The 24286-nt window shown below is 43.7% G+C and overlaps 1 long non-coding RNA gene across 2 annotated transcripts in view; it reads right to left on the reverse strand.

The window, feature by feature from the left end:
* The window catches only part of LOC132209153 (uncharacterized), a 1475533-nt gene that overhangs the window by 143662 nt on the left and 1307585 nt on the right, over positions 1-24286 (reverse strand). For both annotated transcript variants that reach the window (XR_009445245.1, XR_009445244.1), the window contains 5 exons: positions 20770-20855; positions 16390-16547; positions 15931-16112; positions 13394-13505; positions 582-850 (listed from right to left, as the gene is read on the reverse strand). This is a non-coding gene — a long non-coding RNA (uncharacterized LOC132209153). The remainder of the gene's footprint in view (positions 1-581; positions 851-13393; positions 13506-15930; positions 16113-16389; positions 16548-20769; positions 20856-24286) is intronic.

The raw sequence follows: 24286 nt of genomic DNA on the forward strand, positions 1-24286 counted from the left end.
TGAGATCAGGAACTGATCTCGCCTGTATGGCTGAGCTGGCTTTTAAAAAGTTTGCCAGTGAAATAGTCCCAGTGAGAAACATTCATTCAAAAAAATAGAATTGCATGGATTGCTCTCCAATCCTAAACTCTATTCAAATTCAGTTGGCTGAACGGTTGGTTTGTGATGCAGAGTGATGCCCTCCAACAGAGGGCTCAATTGCCACACCAGTGACCTTACCACAAAGGGTCTTCGCCTCAACCGCTCTACTTGCCTGAGGCATGGTGATCTTCAGGTTAAATCATAACCAGTTGTGTCTCTCTAAGGAGTGGCCAAATGGCGTGGTAAGGCTTTACCTTTAATCCTGATAACATGGCAACAAGCAGATAACTCAGCTGATGTCACTGACTAATAGAATCCTCAATTATACTAATATTACCGATGTGATATCATCAGAAGGCATGCTCAACGAAGTTTTAATTTGCAAATTAAGTTAACAACCATTCAATCAATATTACTTCACTACTCATATTACTGATCGTCTCGATACAACATTGTGGTTACATCTGTTCATAAATGAAGTGTAATGTAATTGCACTTACTGTGGTTTTATCAATGTGATCCTGCAATGAGTCAATAAGCAGTTCACCCACAGGTTGTCAATCAGTGCGGACCCCTTCAGCTGTTATCACATGAGCCTCAAGATCATCCAGAGCTTTCTGCAGTTCTTGAAGTTTCTCCAACACCTTTTCCACCTGTTTCTGCCAGTTGCTCGCATGGGTTTTCAATTGCTCCCAAGTTTCCTTCACTTCTATTGACTGTTTGCGGACAGCTTTGGCAATTCTCTGGGCTCTCTCTTCCGGGGTAGGTTCTGGAAATATGAAGCGCAAATAATTTATCAACTATTCATGACTTTGATCTATAGAACTTAAGTTTTCTTTCTAAACCCCTTTCCTCTAAAAGGTCTCTCTGGACTTTCTCCTGAAATTGGGAATAGAAAGTATAAGACTAAAGATTTTATGACAGGCACATCAATGATAAATTCTCTAATTAGCTAGCAGGTCGCGGAGCCATTAACAGGGAATCACGGAGAGCCAATGCCAAGCCGAATAAAATTCTGCAGATATTTGAAATTTATGACTCCCAAGGAAACTTTAAAAAAGGAGAAGGATTAGAGTGACTAAATGGGTAAAATTCTCAACAAAAGATACGAACAATCCTTTCAGGATCTCTTTCGTAGCTATGAAACAAACATCCAACATAAACCAACTTTCATCTTTCAGGGCTGGCAAGTTAGAATGATAAACCCAAAGTCTACCCTGCATAGTTCTCTCTAGAACTCACTTAATGAGGTTCTTAAGAGATATAGACACAACAAAGTGTGCAGCTGGATGAACACAGCAGGCCAAGCAGCATCTTAGGTGCACAAAGGCTGACATGTTGGACCGAGACCTTTCATCAGAAAAGGGGGAGGGGAGAGGGTTCTGAAATAAATAGGGAGAGGAGGGAGGCGGATCGAAGATAGATAGAGGAGAAGATAGGTGGAGAGGAGACAGGCAAGTTAAAGAGGTGGGGATGGAGCCAGCAGAGGTGAGTGTAGGTGGGGAGGTAGGGAGGGGAGAGGTCAGTCCGGGGAGGACGAACAGGTCTCCGGGGCGGGAAGAGGTTAGGAAGTAGGAGATGGGGGTGGGGCTTGAGGTGGCAGGGTGGGCTGGTTTTGGGATGCGGGAGGGGGAGGGGAGATTTCAAAGCTTGTGAAGTCGACATTGATTCCACGGAGACGCAGGGTTCCCAAGCGCAATACGAGGTGCTGCTCCTGCAACCTTCAGGTGGCATCGTTGTGGCACTGCAGGAGGCCCAGGATGGACATCCTATCTGAGGATTGGGAGAGTCAAAACAGTTCACGACTGGGAGGTGCAGTTCTTTAGTGCATTGAGCATAGGTGATTTGCAAAGCAGTCCCCAAACCTCCATTTGGTTTTCCCGATGTAGAGGGGGCCACAAAGGGATCAGCGGATACAGTATACCACATTAGCAGATGTGCAGGTAAACATCTGTTTGATGTGGAAATTCTTCCTGGGGTCTGGGATGGGGGTGAGGGGGGAGGTATTGGGACAAGTGAATTTTAAACATTATGATGACAATATTTGTGGATATATAGGGAAAAGTGCTGGGTGTAGGGGGTGCTGGAGGCGAGTGTGGAGCGGATAAGGGAGTCATCTAAGTGTGGAGGGAAAAATGTCTTTGGTGTGGGGTCGGATTGCAGATGGCAGAAGTGTCGGCGGACGATGCATGGAATCCGGAGGTTGGTGTGGTGGTAGGTGAGGGTGAGGAGGACACTGTTTTGGTAGTTATTATGGGGAGCGGGTATGAGGGATGAGTTGTGGGAAATGCGGGTGACACGGTTGAGGGCGTTTTTGACTATTGAGGAGGGGGATGTTGTGGTTCTTGAACAACCCTCAACAATTTCTCTTTCAATTCCTCCCACTTCCTACAGACAAAGCGGGTGGCCAGTGTACCCACCTGGGCCCAAGCTATGCCTGCCGCTTTGTAGGTTACATGGAACGCTCCCTCTTCCGTACCTACACTGGCCCTCAACCCCACGTCTTCCTCCGTTACATTGATGACTGTATCGGCACTGCCTCGTGCTCCCACAAGGGGCTCTAACATCCACTTCAGCAACACCTTCCTCCCGAACTTTAAGTTCACCTGGACAATCTCTGATACCTCTCTCTCCTTCCTGGACCTCTCTATTTCCAACCACCAAGAAACAAATATCCATTTCAAGTCCACCAACTCCCACCAAATTCCCGCAACAATTCATCCACTTTCCCCATTCCTTTGACTCTGCATCTGCTCCCAGGATGAGGTATTCTACTCTCGTATATCTCAGATGTCCTCATTTTTCAAGGACCACAACTTCCCCCGCTCAGTGGTTGATAACGCCCTCGACCGTGTCTCCAGCATTTCCTGCAACAAATCCGTCTCACCCCACCCCACAACAACAACCAAAACAAAGTCTTCCTCATCCTCACGTACCACCCCACCAACCTCCGGATACAACGCATCAGTTCCTTCGAAACTTTGATATTCTCTGGGAGGCTACGGAGGAGGTGGTGGAGCCTTTGGCCTTCATCTTTGAGTCCTCATTGTCTACAGGTTTAGTACCAGAGGAATGGAGGGTTGCAAATGTTGTGCCTTTGTTCAAGAAGGGCAGTAGAGATGACCCAGGTAATTATAAACCATTGAGCATTACATCTGTTGTCGGCAATGTTTTGGAAAGGGTTATAAGAGATAGGTATTATAATCATCGAGCAAGCACCAATTTGATTGGAGATAGTCAACATGGATTTGTCAAGGGCAAGTCATGTCTCACAAACCTCACTGAGTCATTTTAGAAGCTGACGAAGCATGTGGATGAGGGTCGGGCAGTTGACGTGGTGGACATGGACTTCAGTAAAGCCTTTGATAAGGTTCTACATGGTAGGCTACTGGAGAAAACATGGAGACATGGGATTGAGGGAGATTTAGCAGGTTGGATTAGAAACTGGCTTTCAGTAAGAAGGCAACCAGTCGTGGTTGATGGAAAATATTCAGCCTGGAGTCTGATTACTAGTGGTGTGTCTCAAGGATCTGTTTTGGGACCACTGCTGTTTGTCATTTTCACAAATGACTTGGACGGAGGCATTGGTAGATGGGTTACTAAGTTTGCAGATGACACTAAAGTCGGTGGAGTGGTGGACAATGTGGAAGAATGTTGCAGGTTGCATGGAAACTTGGATGAACTGCAGAATTGGGCTGAAAGGTGGCAAATGGAGTACAATGTGGATAAATGTGAGGTGATTCACTTTGGGAGGAATAATAGGAAGGCAGAATATTGGGTCAATGGAAAGATTCTTGGTAGTGTTGCTGTGCAGAGGGATCTTGGTGTTCATGTACGTAGATCCCTGAAAATTGCCACCCAGTTTGATCGTGCTGTTAAGGCGGCTTACGGTGTATTAGGTTTTATTGGTCGAGGGATTGAGTTCCAGAGCCGTGATGTCATGCTGCATCTGTCCAAAAAGCTAGTGCGGTCTCACTTGGAATACTGTGTACAGTTCTGGTCACCCCATTCCAGGAAGGATGTGGAAACATTGGAAAGGTGCAGAGGAGATTTACCAGGATGTTGCCTGGTCTGGAGTGAAGGACTTCTGAAGAAAGGCTGAGGGACTTGGGTCTGTTCTCGTTGGAGAGAAGATGGTTCAGAGGGGATTGAATAGAGACATACAAGATGATCAGTGGATTAGATAGGGTGGACAGTGAGGGTCTTTATCCGAGGACGATGATGTCAGCTTGTATGAGGGGGCACAGCTAAACATTGAGGGGTGATAGATTTGAGATAGATGTCAGAGGCAGGTTCTTTACTCAGAGTGGTAAGGACGTGGAACCCCCTGCCTGCCAATGTAGTTAGCTCAGCCACATTAGGGGCATTTAAACAGTCCTTGGATATGGATGATAATGGGATCATGTAGGGGGATGGGCTTAGATTAGTTCACCGGTCCGCCCAGATCGTTGCAATGGGCAAAAAAGCACACCATTGTCTCTACTTCCCAGGAGGCTAAGGTAATTCTGTGCGTCCACAAGGACAACTTTCACTGATGTACCACAGAAAGCATCCTATCTGGATGCATATCACAGCACGGTTCCTTCAGCTAAACAATCACAAGTTATTATGGCTCCTGCCTTTCTTCTTCAAGGCAGAATTGGTTCTGCTTTGTCATAACTATATTGGGAGAAAATCCATGCTCAGTGCAAGTTAATTCTTCCAACAATTGAGATACCATGGAATACTGAGCAATGAGTTGGTGTGAGAGAGAGAGAGAGAGAGAGAGACAAAGACAGAGAGGTTGGTCGGGGGGGGGGGTGGAGGGAGACAGGGACAGGGAGAGAGATGGGCGATGAGGGAGAGAGAGAGACAGTCAGACAGACAGAATGGGCGACAGAATGTGAGCGTGTGAGTGCCTGCATCAGACAGTGTGAGAGATGTTGCTGAGGTGGAGATAGTTGAGAGTGACGATCACCAACGATCTCTCCTGGTCCACCCAGATCGTTGCAATGAGTGAAAACAGCACACCAATGCCTCTATTTCCCCAACAGCAGCTTCTTCACCGCTGCTATTGGACATCTGACAAAGGAGGTCAGGAAAGGCCAGTAAGGCATTTGATAAGGTTCCCCATGGAAGGCTCATTCAGAAGGTCAGGAGGAATGGGATACAGGGGAACTTAGCTGCTTGGATACAGAATTGGCTGGCCAACAGAAGACAGCGAGTGGTAGTAGAAGGAAAATATTCTGCCTGGAAGTCAGTGGTGAGTGGGGTTCCACAGGGCTCTGTCCTTGGGCCTCTACTGTTTGTAATTTTTATTAATGACTTGGACGAGGGAATTGAAGGATGGGTCAGCAAGTTTGCAGACGACACAAAGGTCGGAGGTGTCGTTGACAGTGTAGAGGGCTGTTGTAGGCTGCAGCGGGACATTGACAGGATGCAGAGATGGGCTGAGAGGTGGCAGATGGAGTTCAACCTGGATAAATGCGAGGTGATGCATTTTGGAAGGTCGAATTTGAAAACTGAGTACAGGATTAAGGATAGGATTCTTGGCAGCGTGGAGGAACAGAGGGATCTTGGTGTGCAGATACATAGATCCCTTAAAATGGCCACCCAAGTGGACAGGGTTGTTAAGAAAGCATATGGTGTTTTGGCTTTCATTAACAGGGGGATTGAGTTTAAGAGTCGTGAGATCTTGTTGCAGCTCTATAAAACTTTGGTTAGACCGCACTTGGAATACTGCGTCCAGTTCTGGGCGCCCTATTATAGGAAAGATGTGGATGCTTTGGAGAGGGTTCAGAGGAGGTTTACCAGGATGCTGCCTGGACTGGAGGGCTTATCTTATGAAGAGAGGTTGACTGAGCTCGGTCTCTTTTCATTGGAGAAAAGGAGGAGGAGAGGAGACCTAATTGAGGTATACAAGATAATGAGAGGCATAGATAGAGTCGATAGCCAGAGACTATTTCCCAGGGCAGAAATGGCTAGCACGAGGGGTCATAGTTTTAAGCTGGTTGGTGGAAAGTATAGAGGGGATGTCAGAGGCAGGTTCTTTACGCAGAGAGTTGAGAGAGCATGGAATGCGTTGCCAGCAGCAGTTGTGGAAGCAAGGTCATTGGGGTCATTTAAGAGACTGCTGGACATGCATATGGTCACAGAAATTTGAGGGTGCATCCATGAGGATCAATGGTCGGCACAACATTGTGGGCTGAAGGGCCTGTTCTGTGCTGTACTGTTCTATGTTCTATGTTCTATGTTCTATATCAAAGAAAAAGAGACAGCCTATAAAATGGCCAAGAGCACTGGGAAATCAGAAGATTGGGAAGGCCACAAAAACAGACAGAGGATAACAAAGAGAGCAATCAGGAAGCAGAAGATCATATATGAAGGTAGGCAAGCTAGTAATATTAGAAATGACAGTCAAAGCTTTTTTCAATACGTAAGAAGCAAACGAGAGGCAAAAGATGATATTGGGCCGCTCCAGATTGATTCTGGAAGGCTATTGATGGGAGAAAAGGAAATAGCTGAAGACCTTAATAAGTACTTTGCGTCAGTCTTCACAATGGAAGACATGAGTAGTATGCCAACAATTAGGGAGAGCCGGGGGCAGAGTTGAGTACAGTAGGCATTACAAAAGAGCAAGTGCTAGAAGAGCTCAAGGGTCTAAAAACTGATAAATCTCCTGGCCCCGATGGGCTACATCCTAGAGTTCGGTGGGAGGTGGCTGAGGAAATCGCAGAGGCTTTGGTCGTGATCTTTCAAAAGTCACTGGAGTCAGGGAAAGTCCCAGATGATTGGAAAATTTCTGTTGTAACTCCCTTGTTTAAGAAAGGATCAAGGCAAAAGATGGAAAATTACAGGCCGATTAGCCTAATCTCGGTTGTTGGTAAAATTCTAGAATCCATTGTCAAGGATGAGATTTCTAAATTCCTGGAAGTGCAGGGTCAGATTAAAACAAGTCAGCATGGATTTAGTCAGGGGAGGTCATGCCTATTCGAATTCTTTGAAGAGGTGACAAGTATGTTAGACCAGGGAAACTCAGTAAATGTTGTCCATCTAGACTTCCAAAAGGCCTTTGATACAGTGCCTCACGGGAGGCTGCTGAGCAAGGTGAGGGCCCATGGTGTTCGAGGTGAGATACTGGGTTGGATTGAGGATTGGCTGTCTGACAGAAGGCAGAGAGTTGGGATAAAAGGCTCTTTTTCGGAATGGCAACCGGTGACGAGTGCTGTCCCGCAGGGTTCAGTTTTGGGGCCACAGCTGTTCGCCTTATATGTTACTGATCTGGATGAAGGGACTGGGGGCATTCTGGCGAAGTTTGCCGAAGATACGAAGATAGGTGGACAGACAGGTCCTACTGAGGAGGTGGGGAAGCTGCAGAAAGATGTAGACAGTTTAGGAGAGTGGTCCACGAAATGGCTGATGAAATTCAATGTGAGTAAATGTGAGGTTTTGCACTTTGGTAAAAAGAATACAGGCATGGACTATTTTCTAAATGGTGAGAAAATTTGCAAATCAGAAGTGCAAAGGGATCTGGGAGTGTTGGTCCAGGATTCTCTACAAGTTAACTTGAAGGTCGAGTCCGTAATTAAGAAAGCGAATGTAATGTTGGCGTTTATCTCAAGAGAGTTGGAATATAAAAGCAGCCATGTGCTTCTGAGGCTTTATAAGGCTCTAGTTAGGCCCCATTTAGAAAACTGTGTCCAATTTTGAGCCCAACACCTCAGGAAGGACATACTAGCCCTGGAGCGTGTCCAGCGGAGGTTCACACGGATGATCCCTGGAATGCTAGGTTTAATGTATGATGAACGGCTAAGGATCCTGGGATTGTCCTCATTAGAGTTCAGAAGGTTGAGGGGCGATCTAATAGAAACTTACAAGATAATGTATGGTTGAGAAGGGGTGGACGCTCGGAAGTTGTTTCCGTTAGGCGGGGAGACTAGGACACGTGGGCACAGCCTTAAAATTAGAGGGGGTAAATTTAAAACTGAAATGAGACGACATTTCTTCAGCCAGAGAGTGGTGGGCTTGTGGAATTCATTGCCGCAGAGTGCAGTGGAGGCCGGGACGTGAGATGCCTTCAAGGCAGAGATCAACAAATTCTTGATCTCAAAAGGAATCAAGGGCTATAGGGAGAGTGCAGCGAAGTGGTGTTGAAATGCCCATCAGGCATGATTTAAATGGTGGAGTGGACCGGATGGGCCGAATGGCCTTACTTCCACTCCTCTGTCTTAAGGTCTTATGGACAGGTACATGGATGGGCAGGGAGCAAATGGACACAGACCCTTAGAAAATAGGTGACAGGTTAGACAGAGGATCTCGATCGGTGCAGGCTTGGAGGGCCGAAGGGCCTGTTCCTGTGCTGTAATTTTCTTTCTTCTCTTTATTTGTACTCTTGCCTCTCTCTTACCTTTATAGCTGAAAAAAAACTCCTGCAATTTTTTTTTAATATTACCCTCATTAATATTGCCCTCATATTTCATCATCTTCCCCCTTATTGCCTTTTTAGTTGTCCTCTGCTAGTTTTCGAAAGGCTTCCCAATCCTCTGGCTTCCCACTCACCTACACCACATTTTATCCTTTTTCTTTTGCTTTCATCCTGTCCCTGACTTATCTTGTTAGTCGTGGTTGCTGATCTTTTCCTGATCTCAACTCCACTCTCCTGCCAGCTCCCCATGGCCCTTGATCCCTATTTTTCATCAGAAACATATTTATTTCTTTCCTGGATCGGTCGATTGGTGCTGCCTCCATTGCATTCAGAGGCAATGAATTCCACAGATTCACAACCCTCTCCTCATCTCCATTTTGAACATTCCATCTCTCACTCAACAGCCACAGCTTCTTGTTTGAGACTGTTCCACAATGCAGAACATGTGCTCAATGCCCATCTTTTCAATCCCCTTTACTATTTTATATACCTCAATCAGAACCACCCCCTCACTCTTTCGAACGCCAGCAAGTACAAGCGCAAGCTACTCAGCCACTTCTCATATGACAGCCCTTTCATCCCTGGAATCAATCAGTTAAACCTCCTCCGAACTGCCTCCAGTACAAACGTATCCATCCTCAGTGAGGGGATCTAAACTGGACACAACACTCTGGTCTCACCAACACCCAATGTATGAGGAAAAACACTTTGTTACTTTAATGATCCAGTCCTTTTGTGACAAATGCCAGAGTTCCATCTGCCTTTCTTATGCTATGCTATACCTGCATACCCACTTTCGGCTATTCATGCACAAAGGCAGCCAGATAACAGACTTTGAATCTTCCTTCCATTTAAATAATAATTTGCCCTTTTTTCCCCTGGGCAAAACAGGCAAGCCTTGTGCTTATCCACATAAACCACCTGCCAGATTCTGGTCCATTCTCCTCGCCTGTCAATGTTCCGCTCTGTATGTTCTATTTCACATCACAGGCTGTTGTCCCACCTATTTCAGAATCATCCATGCATTCTGTTATGTTACATTTTGTCTCTGCTTACATATCATTTGTATAGGTTACAAATAGTTGAGGTCAGAGAACTGAACCCGCAGCACCCCACTAGTGACAATTCACCATCCAGGCAAAGACTCATTTATCCTGACACTCAGCTTTCTGTCAGTTAGCCAGGCCTTTATTCAAACCAATATTCTACCCTTCATCCCCTTGGATCTAACGTTCTGGTTCACATTTTTATGCAGCAACTGGTCAAATTCTTTCTGGAAATCTCGATATGCCACATCCCTCGGATCCCTGTACAAGATCCTCAATTCTGCCACCTCATCAGTTCCTGACTTCATTACAGCTTTTGTTCAAACATGGTCGAAAGAGTTGAATTCCGGAGGTGAGCTAAGGATGGCTACATTTGACCGAGTGTGGCATCAAGGAGCGCTACCAAAACTGGAGCTGATGGGAATCCAGCAGAAACTCACCACTGGTTCGAATAATATCTGCACAGAGGACGATATTTTTTCCATTCTTTCATGGGAAAGAGGGCATTGCGGGTTAGACCAGCTTTTATTGCCCATCTCAAATTGCATAACTGATATCTGGAGTTCCATGTAGGCCACACCAGGCGACGCAGTTTCCTTCCCTAAAGAACATCAGTGAACCAGATGGGTTTTTCCAACAATTGACAATGGATTTACGGTAATCATTAGACTCTTAATTCCAGATTTTCATTGAATTCAAATTCCATTATGTGCCATCGTGGAATTTGAACCAAGTCCTCAGCACATTACCTGAGTGTTTGGATTAATAGTCCAGTCATAATACCATTAGGTCATCGCCTCTCCTAAAGGGAGGCATTTTGGTTGTTGGAGGTCACCTGCAGGAGGTCCTGAGAGTACAGTCCTAAGCCTAACCATCTTCAGCTGCCTTATCAATGACCTTCTCTCCATCATAAGCTCAGAAGTGGGGATGTTCACCAGAGATAGCAGAATATTCAGCATCATTCACCACTCCTCAGATAGTGAACCTGTCCATGTCCAAATGCAACAAGGCCAGAACGATGTCTAGGCTTGGGCTGCTAAGTGGCAAGTCGCATTTATACTTTACAAATACTAGGTAATGACCATCTCCAGTAAGAGAAAATCCATAAATTGTCCCTCGACATTCAATGGTGTAACCATCACTGAATTGTCCGCTATCAAAATCCCAGGTTTTACCAGTGAACAGAAATTCAACTGGACTTCCTATTTAAATGCAGTGGCTACAAGAGCAGGCCCAATGTTCGGATTACTGCATCAAGTAACTCACCTCCTGATTCCCCAGGCCTGTCTACCAGCTACAGGAACAAGTCAGAAGAATGGTGGAATACTCCCCACTTGCCTAGATGGGTGCAGATGCAAAAGCACTCAACAAGTTCAACACCATCCAGGAAAAAGCAACCTACTCCCTCCAGTGCTCAAAAGCAGCAGTGTGTACCATCTATGAGATGCACTGAGAAATCTGCAAAAGATCCTGAGATAGGACTTTCCAAACCTATGACAAATTTCAGCTACAAGGGCAAGGGTAACAGATATATGAGAACAGCACCACCTACAACACCCTGTCTAAGCCACTCACCATCTCAACTTGGAAATATATTGCTGTTCTTTCACTATCACTGGGTCAAAGTCCTGGAAATTCGCCCCTGACTGACTGAGTCTACCTACAGCACATGGACTACAATGATTCAACAATGACAAGGGTAACTAAGGATGGGAAGTAAATGCCGGCCCAGTTAGTGATGCCAGTGGCCCAGAAACAAATAACAATTAAGTATCACCTATCTCTTCTTAATTCCAGTTTCTCATGCAGCACCATTCTGATTAATCTATAAAACCTGGTCTTTCTATAGCAATGCTCAAAGCTACACACAGTACTCAGTTGTGATCAAATCATAGTCTGCACAATATTAAGAACCATCACTGGCTGATAAGTATGATTGCCCAGCTAGGAAATTCCATAACACAGGTCCTGAGCTCTGTGCGGGTTGATTAGCCTGAACTGGAGCCACATATCTGACCACACGTTTAGGAGGTCTTTCGGAGTGGTGGAAGTGGTCTCGGCCTTGAGAACATTGGCATTCCTTTCTCCAGTTCCTTTCCCACACTTCAACTTCTTGTCTGGTGTTCATGAAGAATTATGTGCCTTCATACAGGAGATTCCCCCAAGTTGGTTTCTTCTGAATGGGGATATCCATACTTAGACCTCCAAGTACTACTTCTTGAAGGAACATTTCAAGGTCTTTTAAATGCTTCCTTTGACTTCTTCTTGTTCAGATGCCTTCCTTGAGTTGGCAAAAATTTACTTTGGTAGTCATAACTTAGGCATCCCAAGTACATGGCAATCCCAATGAGGTTTGTTTCAAATCATCATGGCGTCAATGCTGATGCTGGGAGGTTTTTCCTCCTCGCTGATGTGGAGAATCCATGATAAAACTGTGCTGAACGGGTCTTGAAGTGGCAGCTCTATGTTATCCAGGTTTCACAGTCATATAGAAGAGGCTGAACGATGCATGCCTTGAACTCAAGGATCTTGCGATCAGCACAGATGTCACAATTGAGCATTCTCATCCTTAGGAGTCCAAAGGTGCCACTCGCAGATTGGACGTAATGTTAGAATCTCTGTATCGATGTCAGCCTTAAAAGAGAGAGAGCGTCCCATCTAAGGGAAATGTTCTACATTTGGGAGGATTTCTCTGTTAATTTTGATGAAAAGATGGACCACAACATGACAGATTGGTAAAGGATTTGAGTCATCTTGAGGTTCGAACACAGAACATAACAGCGCAGTACAGGCCCTTTCGGCCTTGATGTTGTGAAACCTGAAGCCCAACAAACCTACACTATTCCATTATCATCAATATGTTTATCCAACAACCATTTAAATGCCCTAAAAGTTGGCAAGTCTACTACTGTTGCAGGCAGGGCATTCCACGCCCTTACTACTCTCTGAGTAAAGAACCTACCTCTGACCTCTGTCCTATATCTATCACCCCTCAATTTGAAGCTATGTCCAGCCCGTGTCAAACATGGCCATCCGAGCCAAAAGATTCTCACTGTCCACCCTATCTAATGCTCTGATCATCTTGTACGGTTCCATTAAGTCGCCTCTTAATTTTCTTCTCTCTAACGAAAACAGCCTCAAGTCCCTCAGCCTTTCCTCAAAACGCCTTCCCTCCATACCAGGCAACATCATGATAAATCTCCTCTGCACCTTTTCCAATGCTTCCACATCCTTCCTGTGATGCGGTGACCAGAACTGTAGGTAATACTCCAAGTGCAGCTGCACCAGAGTTTTGTACAGCTGCAACATGCCCTCATGGCTCTGAAACTCAATCCCTCTACGAATAAAAGCTAACACACCGTATGCCTTCTTAACAACCCGATCAACCTGGGTGGCAAATTTAAGGTTGAGGCTAATTCTTCAGTATACTTCTGCAAAGGCCTTAAGGGAGATTTGAAGACTTCTGAGAGCGGAAATGACATTGTGAACCACATACTGAAGTTCCATATGCGAGGTCAGTGTCATTTTCTTCTTCGATTTCAACTGGTTGAGGTTAAAAGGTTTTCCATCAATCCTGTCCAGGCCACTGGGAAGCTTGTTCTTCACGAGATTAAGAATGGCGGTGACAAAGCTGGAGAAAAGGGTGGGCGTGATAACACATTCTTCCTTGAGCCTCAACTTGACCTCAAAGAGCTTCTGCACAATATTGCATTTCTGGTATTGAAGCCTGATTTAAGCTGTTGGCCTTTTATCATTTTAGCAAACTACTTCAACTTTGAGGGAAGATTGTATTTAAATGGTTAAATCCCTAAGTTTCCACTGATTGGAACAATTCTATCAAGTGGAATAATATATTACTCACCGGAGTGCAGTACTCCACCATGGGGCAATGTAACTTGTGTCCCTTTGATGTGCGCCCCGAAAAGAAACAGCTTTGGCAGATGTCAGAATTGAAGTGCTTGAGACTGCGGTACCTATAAAGAAAGAACAAGAAGTAAGAGAAATGTTCATTTTTGTTTAGATATTTTCAACCTTTGAAGGAATGCAAGTTAAGTAGTTAAATTACATATTTCTTTTTATTTTGAAGACACGGTAAATTGTTTGGGGAGAAACAAATGCTAGGAAAGCCGGGGAAAACTGTCCCAACTCCCCCAGTCAATTTTCATAATGAAATATCTCATCCCTGGAATCATTCCTGTAATTTGGTCCTGCTCTGTCTCCAACATTTTCACAAAGTTCCCTTCACATGGAAGGTTTTCATCTGCCATGGTGGCATAAACCTATTCAGAAGTAACCTTGCCAGAATCTTCCCAGCAATGGAAAGGCTGGTGATCCCATGGTTCTTTGAGCAATCTGACATTTCTCCTTCAGTTTTGTACAAGATATGGCATCTTAAAGATTCTGTGAAATCCTGCCCTGTTCCTCATAGTCCATGAAAAGCTAACAGATCTTGGCCTTCAGAGTTAGGCCACCATTCCTCAAGCTTCAGATGGAATTCAATTGACTCCGGGTCGCTGTTGCTCTTTACTTAGTTATGGCAGTCATAGTTTCATCCACAGTTGGGGTCTTACTTCTTAGACAGGGAGTTGTTTGGTCAGATCAATGGCAGTAACATGCACCTTTTCCAAGATGGTCAATCGTAGAAATGTAGGAGAATAGTTAACCAAAAAGGTTCAATTACCCCTTAGAAATCCTGTCCAAATATGCATTTTAATTTACTAATTATGGACAAGAAGTTTTATCGATCATTTAGCAACACCACAGCAATCACTTTCATAGGATGCACACACACTGATTACAGGACTAATAAAAAGGCCTTTCTGTAAATTCCCAATAATTGCAAATTACAGAAGCAACCGCAAGTCGAGTTACAATCCATTCTGAGCCACAGTGTCTGTGATCAATGCAACTGTGAACAAAATACCATAAACATGCAGCATTCACCTCTCACAAAAATTAAGGTAAAGAAGTTGATACTTAATTTATCCTAATTACTTCTCTGGTCCATAAATTTGTTGGGATTTTTGACGATTTCAGTTATCATTTACTGACAGAGTTTCCAATAGAACATCTAAAGTTAAAGCTTTCTTTAAAAACTAATTCCCACTAACTTTCTGCTGGTTTGCACATCTCACCTGAAACCTACGATTGGGTACTACATAGAACATAGAACATAGAACAGTACAGCACAGAACAGGCCCTTCAGCCCACAATGTTGTGCCGACCATTGATCCTCATGTATGCACCCTCAAATTTCTGTGACCATATACATGTCCAGCAGTCTCTTAAATGACCCCAATGACCTTGCTTCCACAACTGCTGCTGGCAACGCATTCCATGCTCTCACAACTCTCTGCGTAAAGAACCTGCCTCTGACATCCCCTCGATACTTTCCTCCAAACAGCTTAAAACTATGACCCCTTGTGCTAGCCATTTCTGCCCTGGGAAATAGTCTCTGGCTATCAACTCTATCTATGCCTCTCATTATCTTGTATACCTCAATTAGGTCCCCTCTCCTCCTCCTTTTCTCCAATGAAAAGAGACCGAGCTCAGTCAACCTCTCTTCATAAGATAAGCCCTCCAGTCCAGGCAGCATCCTGGTAAACCTCCTCTGAACCCTCTCCAAAGCATCCACATCTTTCCTATAATAGGGCGCCCAGAACTGGATGCAGTATTCCAAGTGCGGTCTAACCAAAGTTTTATAGAGCTGCAACAAGATCTCACGACTCTTAAACTCAATCCCCCTGTTAATGAAAGCCAAAACACCATATGCTTTCTTAACAACCCTGTCCACTTGGGTGGCCATTTTAAGGGATCTATGTATCTGCACACCAAGATCCCTCTGTTCCTCCACGCTGCCAAGAATCCTATCCTTAATCCTGTACTCAGCTTTCAAATTCGACCTTCCAAAATGCATCACCTCGCATTTATCCAGGTTGAACTCCATCTGCCACCTCTCAGCCCATCTCTGCATCCTGTCAATGTCCCGCTGCAGCCTACAACAGCCCTCTACACTGTCAACGACACCTCCGACCTTTGTGTCGTCTGCAAACTTGCTGACCCATCCTTCAATCCCCTCGTCCAAGTCATTAATAAAAATTACAAACAGTAGAGGCCCAAGGACAGAGCCCTGTGGAACTCCACTCACCACTGACTTCCAGGCAGAATATTTTCCTTCTACTACCACTCGCTGTCTTCTGTTGGCCAGCCAATTCTGTATCCAAGCAGCTAAGTTCCCCTGTATCCCATTCCTCCTGACCTTCTGAATGAGCCTACCATGGGGAACCTTATCAAATGCCTTACTGAAGTCCATATACACCACATCCACAGCTCGACCCTCATCAACTTTTCTAGTCACATCCTCAAAAAACTCAATAAGGTTTGTAAGGCATGACCTACCCCTCACAAAGCCTTTTTGCAAAGCCTCACAAAGCCTCTTTGCAGATGTTACACTTAGCCTGATGTTTTGCAGTTTCAGCAGCTGCCACACGGTGTCGAACAGGCAGCCACACCATGGACTGAGGCTCCAATCTCATCCACTCGACAAAGCGTTCAACATCAATCTCTGGTTTGTTCTGGCCCTGGAGGGAAATAAAAGATCAGCTGCATGATTAATTATGTCAAGCTTACGTCCGCTATCCTCAGTGATATGGTATCTCATACACTATCACTGGGGTTTCTGACATTGTTTTTTGTCATTAATCTAATAAAAACATTGACTACTTATCAACATGATAGCCTTGGATTAGTGGTGGTACATGTTGGCCTCTGGAACCAATTCAAACCAAAAATGAGCACAAAAATCATACTGGCAAGTGGACCCGCTTGACCTTATGAATTGGTGCAGAGCACACTTACATGTTGGAAGCAACTGCGGATACTTGGTTCAATGTTGCAGCCTCCAAATGAAGCTACCTCACCCAGCTGCCAAGGGATCTGGACTGCATCGTAAAGCAAAAGACTCAGGCTTCGTTGGTCACATAAATCTGTGGGTTCAGCGACTTGTTTGAAGAGATCTGCCAAAGTTATCCAGAAGAAAAATATTGATTTTCCTCAACTTAAGGGAGGTAGTTGAGAGTTCAATACATCCAATACATCTTCCTCAATTGCCTTGTTTTGTAAATTATGTTAAAAGATTATTTTATGATCTTGATTGGCTATTTGCAAACAACTGTGGAAACAAAAACTTCTGTTTGTTTACAACAATGGACAATGTATGTTGTATGATTCTCCAAGGAAGTCATTTTGTCAATTTCTTTCTTGATTGTAAATCTCAAAACTCTCTGATATCTCCTCATTCATTTCACAGAGGTAATCTTTGTGTGGACCTGGAAAACATGGGCACTGTCCTCAATGAATATTTTGCGTCAATCTTCACAACGGAGAAGGACACTGCAAGTATAGATATCAGGGCAGAGGACCTCGGAACATCAGAGGTTAAGACATAGGGAGATGCAGCTGGTTTAGCAACTTTAAAAGTGGATACATCTGCAGGCCGAACTGAAACGTATACCAGTTAGCGAGGGAAGTGAGGGAGGAGATATCTGGGCCCCTGGCAGCAATTTTCAAACCCTTGTCAATCACACGTGAAGTCATGAAGGACTATTAACATTGTCCCACTATTATCAAACGGACAAAGAAACAGACCAGGAAATTAAAGACCAGTCAGAATAATCTCAGCACTGGAGAAGCTACAAAGAGGCATTCTTAGGGGTAGAATGTACTTGCATGAATTAATCAGGGATAGTCAGTATGGATTTGTTAAGATGAGGTCACATTTCAGAAATTTGATCCAAATTTGAGGAGATGTTGGAAGATTGATGAACTTCTGCATTTGATGTTGACTTAGTAAAGTCCCCCTTGGCAGACTGATCAAGAAAGCAACAGTCAACGGGATCAAAGGCAAAGAGGCACACTGGAGCCAAAACTGGCTGAGGCAGAGAGCACAGGGTGATTGATGGTAGAGGGATGTCTATTTGACAGGATGTTTGCTTTCAGTGGGGTTGTGCAGGGCTTGCCACAAGGACCCTTGAAGTTTGTCATGTATATTCTTCATTTGGGCTTAAACACAATTTGTATGACCGTGTCACTAGCAAATCACTAATTCAGTGAGGAGGATATCGGTGGAATGGTCATGTAAATAACAGCCATGGGATCAAAGGCAAATTGGCAAATTGGTTGACAGACAGGAAGAATAAACTTCAGGAGGAGATCAACAGACTGGTCAGCGGGACACAGCAATTGGAACTCAACCAGGAAAAGTGTGAGCTAACGAACTCGGGAGGGCTAACAAGGCAAGGGATCACACTATGAAGGGTGTGATCCTGGAGATTACTGAAAAAACCAAGATGCTGCCTGGGCTGGGGGTTCTCATGGAATCATAGAGTACAGAAGAGGTCCTACAGCCCACTAAGGCTGTACCTCTAAAAATACACTGCGACATATACTAGTCCCATTTTTACACACTAGACCATTCTCAAAAATATTATGACATTACAAGTGCTCATCCAAGTACTTTTCAAAGGTTGTACGGTTTCCTGTTTCAACTTCCCTCCCAGGCAATGCATTCCAGACCTTTACCACACTCTGGATGAAAATGATTTTCCGCAAAGCTCCTCTAAATTTCCCGTCTTTCTCTTTAAAATTGTGCCCTGTTGTTATTGATGCTTTAACTAAGGGGAACAATGCTTTCTACGCAACCTATCTATACCTCTCATAATCTTCTATGCCTCTATCAGGACCTCCACTCACCCCGCCAAACGTTCTCTGCTTCACAGAAAATAATCTGAATTTTTCCAGCCTTTCTTCACAGCTAAAATGCTCCAACACATGCAACATCCTTTTCATTCCCTCCAGTACAAACACATCCTTCCTAATGGGTGGTGACCAAAACTCCACACGTGACTCCAGCTGTGGCCTAACCAAACTTTTAAACAGCTCCAAAGTGACCTCCCCACTCTTACAATCTATGCCATGACTGATAAAGGGAGATGTCCTATATGTCTTTGTAACAACCCTTACTAGCCTGACCTGACCCCTTCAGGAATTTATGAACAAGTACCCCAGGATCCCTTTTCTCCTCTAAGCTTCCCAGTGTCCTGCTATGCATTAGATTTAGATTTAGGTTTTATTATCACATGTATTCAATACAGGGTACAAGAGTACAATGTCACCTCAGACGGTGCCATCTCAGGTACAAAGTACCTCGGTACGAAATTTTAGATGCAGATGTAGAAAATTTATCCATCCTTCTTTACTCAGAGTCGTAGGGGAGTGGAATGCAATGTTGGAGAGGGTAGTGGAGTCAGCCTCATTAGGGGCATTTAATCGGCTATTAGTCAAGCACATGAATGACAGTATAAGGTAGGAGTGGAGGTTAGATAGACCTTAGGATGACGGTAAAAGTTCGGTACAACATCGTGGGCCGAAGGGCCTGTACTGTGCTGTACCGTTCCATGTTCTATGTTAGAAAAATAAATGAATAAGTTAACAAGTTCAGCACGACAGTCTTCTTAATATAACAGTAGAAAAATAAAAACAAAAGTTTAAAAAGTCAAACATTACAGTCCTTTCTGAAGCCACGAGTTTGCAGACACACTGAACGAGGGCTCCACAGTGACGGCTCGTATTCCCCTGTGCTGGGCTCAGGCCCGCCCATCCTTGCCAGTGGACTTCACTGCTGACGGCCGTTGCTGTCCTCCATCGGGCATGACAGGCTTTGCCACATGAAGTACTCTCTTATCTTATTCCTTCTTCAGGCTATATCAATTTGCCACTGACCTGCCCAACTGACCGATGCCAAGAGTGGAGCAGACAAGGGGACCTGGTAAAGGTGTTTAAGATTTTGAAGGGCATAGAAAGGATAACTGGAAGTTGCTTTTTCCATTCGTAGACAGGGGAGGGGAGTTGAGGAGAACCTATTTACCCCAGTGTGGTGGGAGTCCTGAGCTCACTGACTGAAAGTGTGACTGATTCAGAAAGTGTCTGAATATTTAAGCAGTATTTAGATGTTCACTTGTGTTGCCGTAGGCTCCAAGGCTATGGGCCAAACAGTCAAAAAGGAAATCAATGCCATGTGAGTTCAATGTAGACAGATCTTTGTTGAGTAGTGCAGGAACTACAGACCACACGGCCTCCTCCTGTGCAACAAACATCCATGAGTCTATAATTACACAGCTTTTCTTGGAGGCATTTCTCCACTTGACTGATTCTTTGTAAAAGCAAGGCTAACAAAATAAATCCTTTTCATTAAAAGCTTCCATCTCACTGAGAAAGCTTCAGGCCAATTTGATAATCTGCTCTCAAAGATCTGCTCATATTTTGATAGTTGGGACAAATTCTACTGTCAGGGCTGACACAATCCACAACATTCTAAATCAATCAACAATATTCCAGAAAGATGATCATTTGCCTATCCGACCGATTTTAACTGATGCTCTAAAAAAATAGAGAAATAAATCTGGATCTGTCAAAAACTAATCAGTCCTTCCTTTGACCATACCCATACGTACCAGCTTTCAATGAAATATGCCCATTAGTTTGTGAGATACATTGTTGACAAACAGCACAACAAATGGGTAAAAACATAACCTCACACTAAGTGTTACCACTGCTGCAACTGAGCAGTAGAGTCATACCACACTTCTGAATATTTTTCCCAGTATTCTAATGATGAAAACATGATTGGGAACAAAAACAGCTGCTAAGGTTAGTGTCTTTGAGAAACAATAGCATCACACATATGTAGCGCATCATTTATCTTGCAGGAATGCACTGTGCAGATTCTGCACAGACCAAGTTATGACTTAACATTCATAGTGGTAATGACTAATTACAGAAATATACTAATACAGCAAACCTTTTGTTAAACAGCACCCGTGGTACCAGGAATGTGCTGAGTAATCAAAAATTCCAGTTGATCAATAGGTGCACACGCACAAAAAAACACACACTCAATAATCGGAACATAATGCACAGGATATATGCATCACTGTTCTCCTTCATTTACAGTATAAATAACTTCAGTAATGAAGCAACTTTGCCTTAACTAAAACTTACTGGCAGGGAGCCTTTTCACTTGCACCCTCACCAGACATCACAGAGATTATGAGAATACAGTAAACATCTGGTGTATAATTTTTGTCAGTTTATTGAGTGTGCTAGTTTGTTAAACAAAGTTTACATACAGTTAAATCTACAGTTTACATGTGTATCAGCAATGATAGATTTAGTACTGACACTTGTATTTTTCCTCTAGATGATCCTTGAAGAGTCACGTCAAGCCAATTTTCAAAGAAAGCACTCTGATTCTTCCACTCATACCCCTGGAAAAGGAAGTTGCAGAATGTCATGACTGACTTTACTTATTTGAATACAGCATAACATACATAGAACATCGAACAGTACAGGCCCTTCAGCCCACAATGTTCGGCCGAACTTTTATCCTAAACCTCAGGTCTATCTAACCTCCACCCCTATCTTAAACTACCATCCATATGCCTGTCTAATAGTCACTTAAATGCCCCTAATGAGGACGACTCCGCGACCCACTCGAGCTGAAACAAAGATCTCTTTGAATTGTCATTTGTCAGACATGTATTGAATCAAAAAACAAATTTCTCACTTCCATAGATTTCTACAGCATCTTAATATGATTTGTGAAGATTATACTCCACCCTTTCATTTAATAAATACAACTTTAAACAAAATGCCACTATATAGAACTTGTATGTTGGTATTTGTGCATATGCCATTTCAGTTTGTGTGATCTGTTTCGATGCAACGAGTGATAAACACTTTGATTAAAATGGTTGAGAGCAGTATATGTGAGATTTAATACCATGTTTAATCTACAGATAGTCCATCTGCAGGTAGTTATTCATGAGACTCAACTGACATCATGTCTCAGGGGAGCTTGTGATCTCTGGGTTATGCACTGTTTGACCATTGCCGACTGGTCACTAGTTGAGTGGAAAGAGAATTACTAGCTGCTATCCATTTACAACAAGTGATCACGATAATCTACCTGTGTTTCAACGTCCCATCAACATTCAAGAATTATTGCTCGAAGAGGCTTCTGTGTAACAAATAGGAGCGGAATCAAGATCAGCCATGTTGTTTTCCCTATCTGAACAAGCTGCCAACACCATACATAAAGGGACCGTCTTAATCATACTTATACAATTAACTTTTACAATAGACAACAGGGGCAGGATAAGGCCATTTGGCCCTTCGAGCCAGCACCACCATTCATTATAATCATGGCTGATCATCCACAATCAGTATCCTGTCCCTGCCTTATCTCCATAATACTTGATTCCACTATCTTTAAAAGCTGTATCTATCTCTTCTTGAAAGTGTCCAGAGACTTGCCCTCCACTGCCTTCTGGGGCAGAGCATTCCATATATCCACCACTCTCTGGGTGAAGAAGTTTTTCCTCAACTCTGTTCTAAATGCCCTATCCCTTATTTTTATACTGTGTCCTCTGGTTCTGGACTCAATCATCAGCAGAAACATGGTTCCTGCCTCCAGAGTGTCTAATCCTTTCATAATCTTATACGTCTCAATCAGACCCCTTCTCATCCTTCTAAGCCATGTCCCGGTACAGCTGCAGATGGACCTCTTTGCTCCGATACTCAATTCCTCTTGAAGGCCAGCATGCCATTGGCTTTCTTCACTGCCTGCTGTACCTGCATGCTTGCGTTCATTGACTGATGTACAAGAACACCTGCATCTCGTTGTACTTCCCCTTGACCTAACTTGACTCCATTTCGAGAGTAATCTGCCTTCTTGTTCTTGTCACCAAAGTGGATAACCACACATTTATCCACATTAAACAGCATCTGTCATGCATCCGTCCACTCACCTAGCCTGTCGAAGTCACCCTGTATTCTCATAACATCCTCCTCATATTTCACACTGCCACCCAGCTATGTGTCATTGGCAAATTTGCTAACATTACTTTTCATGCCTTCATCTATATCATTAATGTATATTGTAAACAGCTGCTGTCCCAGCACCGAACCTTGTGGTACCCCACTGGTCACCACCTGCCATTCTGAAAGGGACCCGTTTATCACTAGTCTTTGCTTCCTGTCAGACAGCCAGTTTACAACCAAAGTCAGTATTTTGCCCACAATACCATGTGCCCGAATTTTGCTCACTAATCTCCTAAGTGGGACTTTATCAAAGGCTTTCTGAAAGTCCAGGTAGACTACATCCACGAGTTTTCCCTCGTCCATTTTCATAGTTACGTTCCCAAAAAATTCCAGAAGATAAGTCAAGCACAATTTCCCCTTCGTAAATCCATGCTGACTCTGACCTATCCTGTTGCTGCTGTCCAAATGAATCGCAATTTAATTTTATAATTTTTTCCCACCACTGACGTCTGGCTAACCGGTCGATAATTTCCATTTTCTCTCTCCCTCCTTTCTTGAAAAGTGGGACAACATTAGCCACCCTCCAATCCGCAGGAACTGATCCTGAATCTAGAGAACATTGGAAAATGATTACCAATGTGTTCACAATTTCTAGAGCCACCTCCTTAAGTACCCTGGGATGCAGACCATCAGGACGTATCAGCCTTCAGACCCAACAGTCTATCCAACACCATTTCTTGCCTAATATAAATATCCTTCAGTTCATCCATTACCCTAGGTCCTTCAGCCACGATTACATCTGGGAGATTGCTTGTGTCTTGCCTAGTGAAGACAGATCCAAAGTACCTATTCAACTCTTCTGCCATTTCCTTGTTCCCATTAAATAAATTCACTCGTTTCTGTCTTCAAGGGCTCAATTTTAGTCTTAACCATTTTTTTTCCACACACCTAAAAAAAACTTTGACTATCCTCCTTTATATTTTTCGCCAGTTTTCCTTCGTACCTCATTTTATTCTCTGCGTATTGCCTTTTTAGTTATCTTCTGTTGCTCTTGAAAAGCTTCCCAGTCCTCCGGCTTCCCGCTAATCTTTGCTCGGTTATACTACTTCTCTTTTATCTTTATAGAGTCCTTAACTTCTCTCGTCAGCCATGGCCATCCCTGCCTCCCCTTAGGATCTTTTTTCCTCCTTGGAATGAACTGATCCTGCATCTTTTGCATTATATCCAGAAATACCTGCCATTGTTGTTTCACTGCCATCCCGGCGAGGGTATTGAACCATTGAACTTTGGCCAGCTCCTCCCTCATAGCTCCCTAGTTCCTACAATACTGACACTTCCAATTCTCCCTTCTCCCTCTCAAATTGCAGATCAAAAATTATTGTATTATGGTCACTACCTCCTCATGGCTCCTTTATTTCGAGGTCCCTGATCAAATCCGGTTGGTTGCACAACACCAGATCCAGAATGGCCTCCTCCCTGGTACGCTCCATACTGACTCTACATCTCCTGATTCTATGTCTCCACTTGCAAGGGACTGGAGATTTTATATTTCTTCACATTCATAATTTCATATTTTTTCACTATTTTTATTATTACTTCATTTCATATTTCTTTACTTCTGACTATTTTAAATACAACAGGTTTTCTTATGCTACATCAGTGACGACATTTCAAAGGTAGTTTAGCTGCCTATAAAGTACTTTTTATGCCTGAGACCATAAAATGTGCTACATAAATGCAGTTCTTTCTTTTATTAACTGCTGTAGTTGTGTGTTTCTTTGCCAATGGAGGATTGGCTACAATTACGCAGAGTAACATAAGTGAAATACATTTCCATGACAAAATTCCAAACCATGGTTACTCAATTAGAATAATA

The sequence above is a fragment of the Stegostoma tigrinum genome, unplaced genomic scaffold (assembly GCF_030684315.1).
Source record: "Stegostoma tigrinum isolate sSteTig4 unplaced genomic scaffold, sSteTig4.hap1 scaffold_68, whole genome shotgun sequence".
In the NCBI taxonomy this organism is placed as follows: Eukaryota; Metazoa; Chordata; class Chondrichthyes; order Orectolobiformes; family Stegostomatidae; genus Stegostoma; species Stegostoma tigrinum.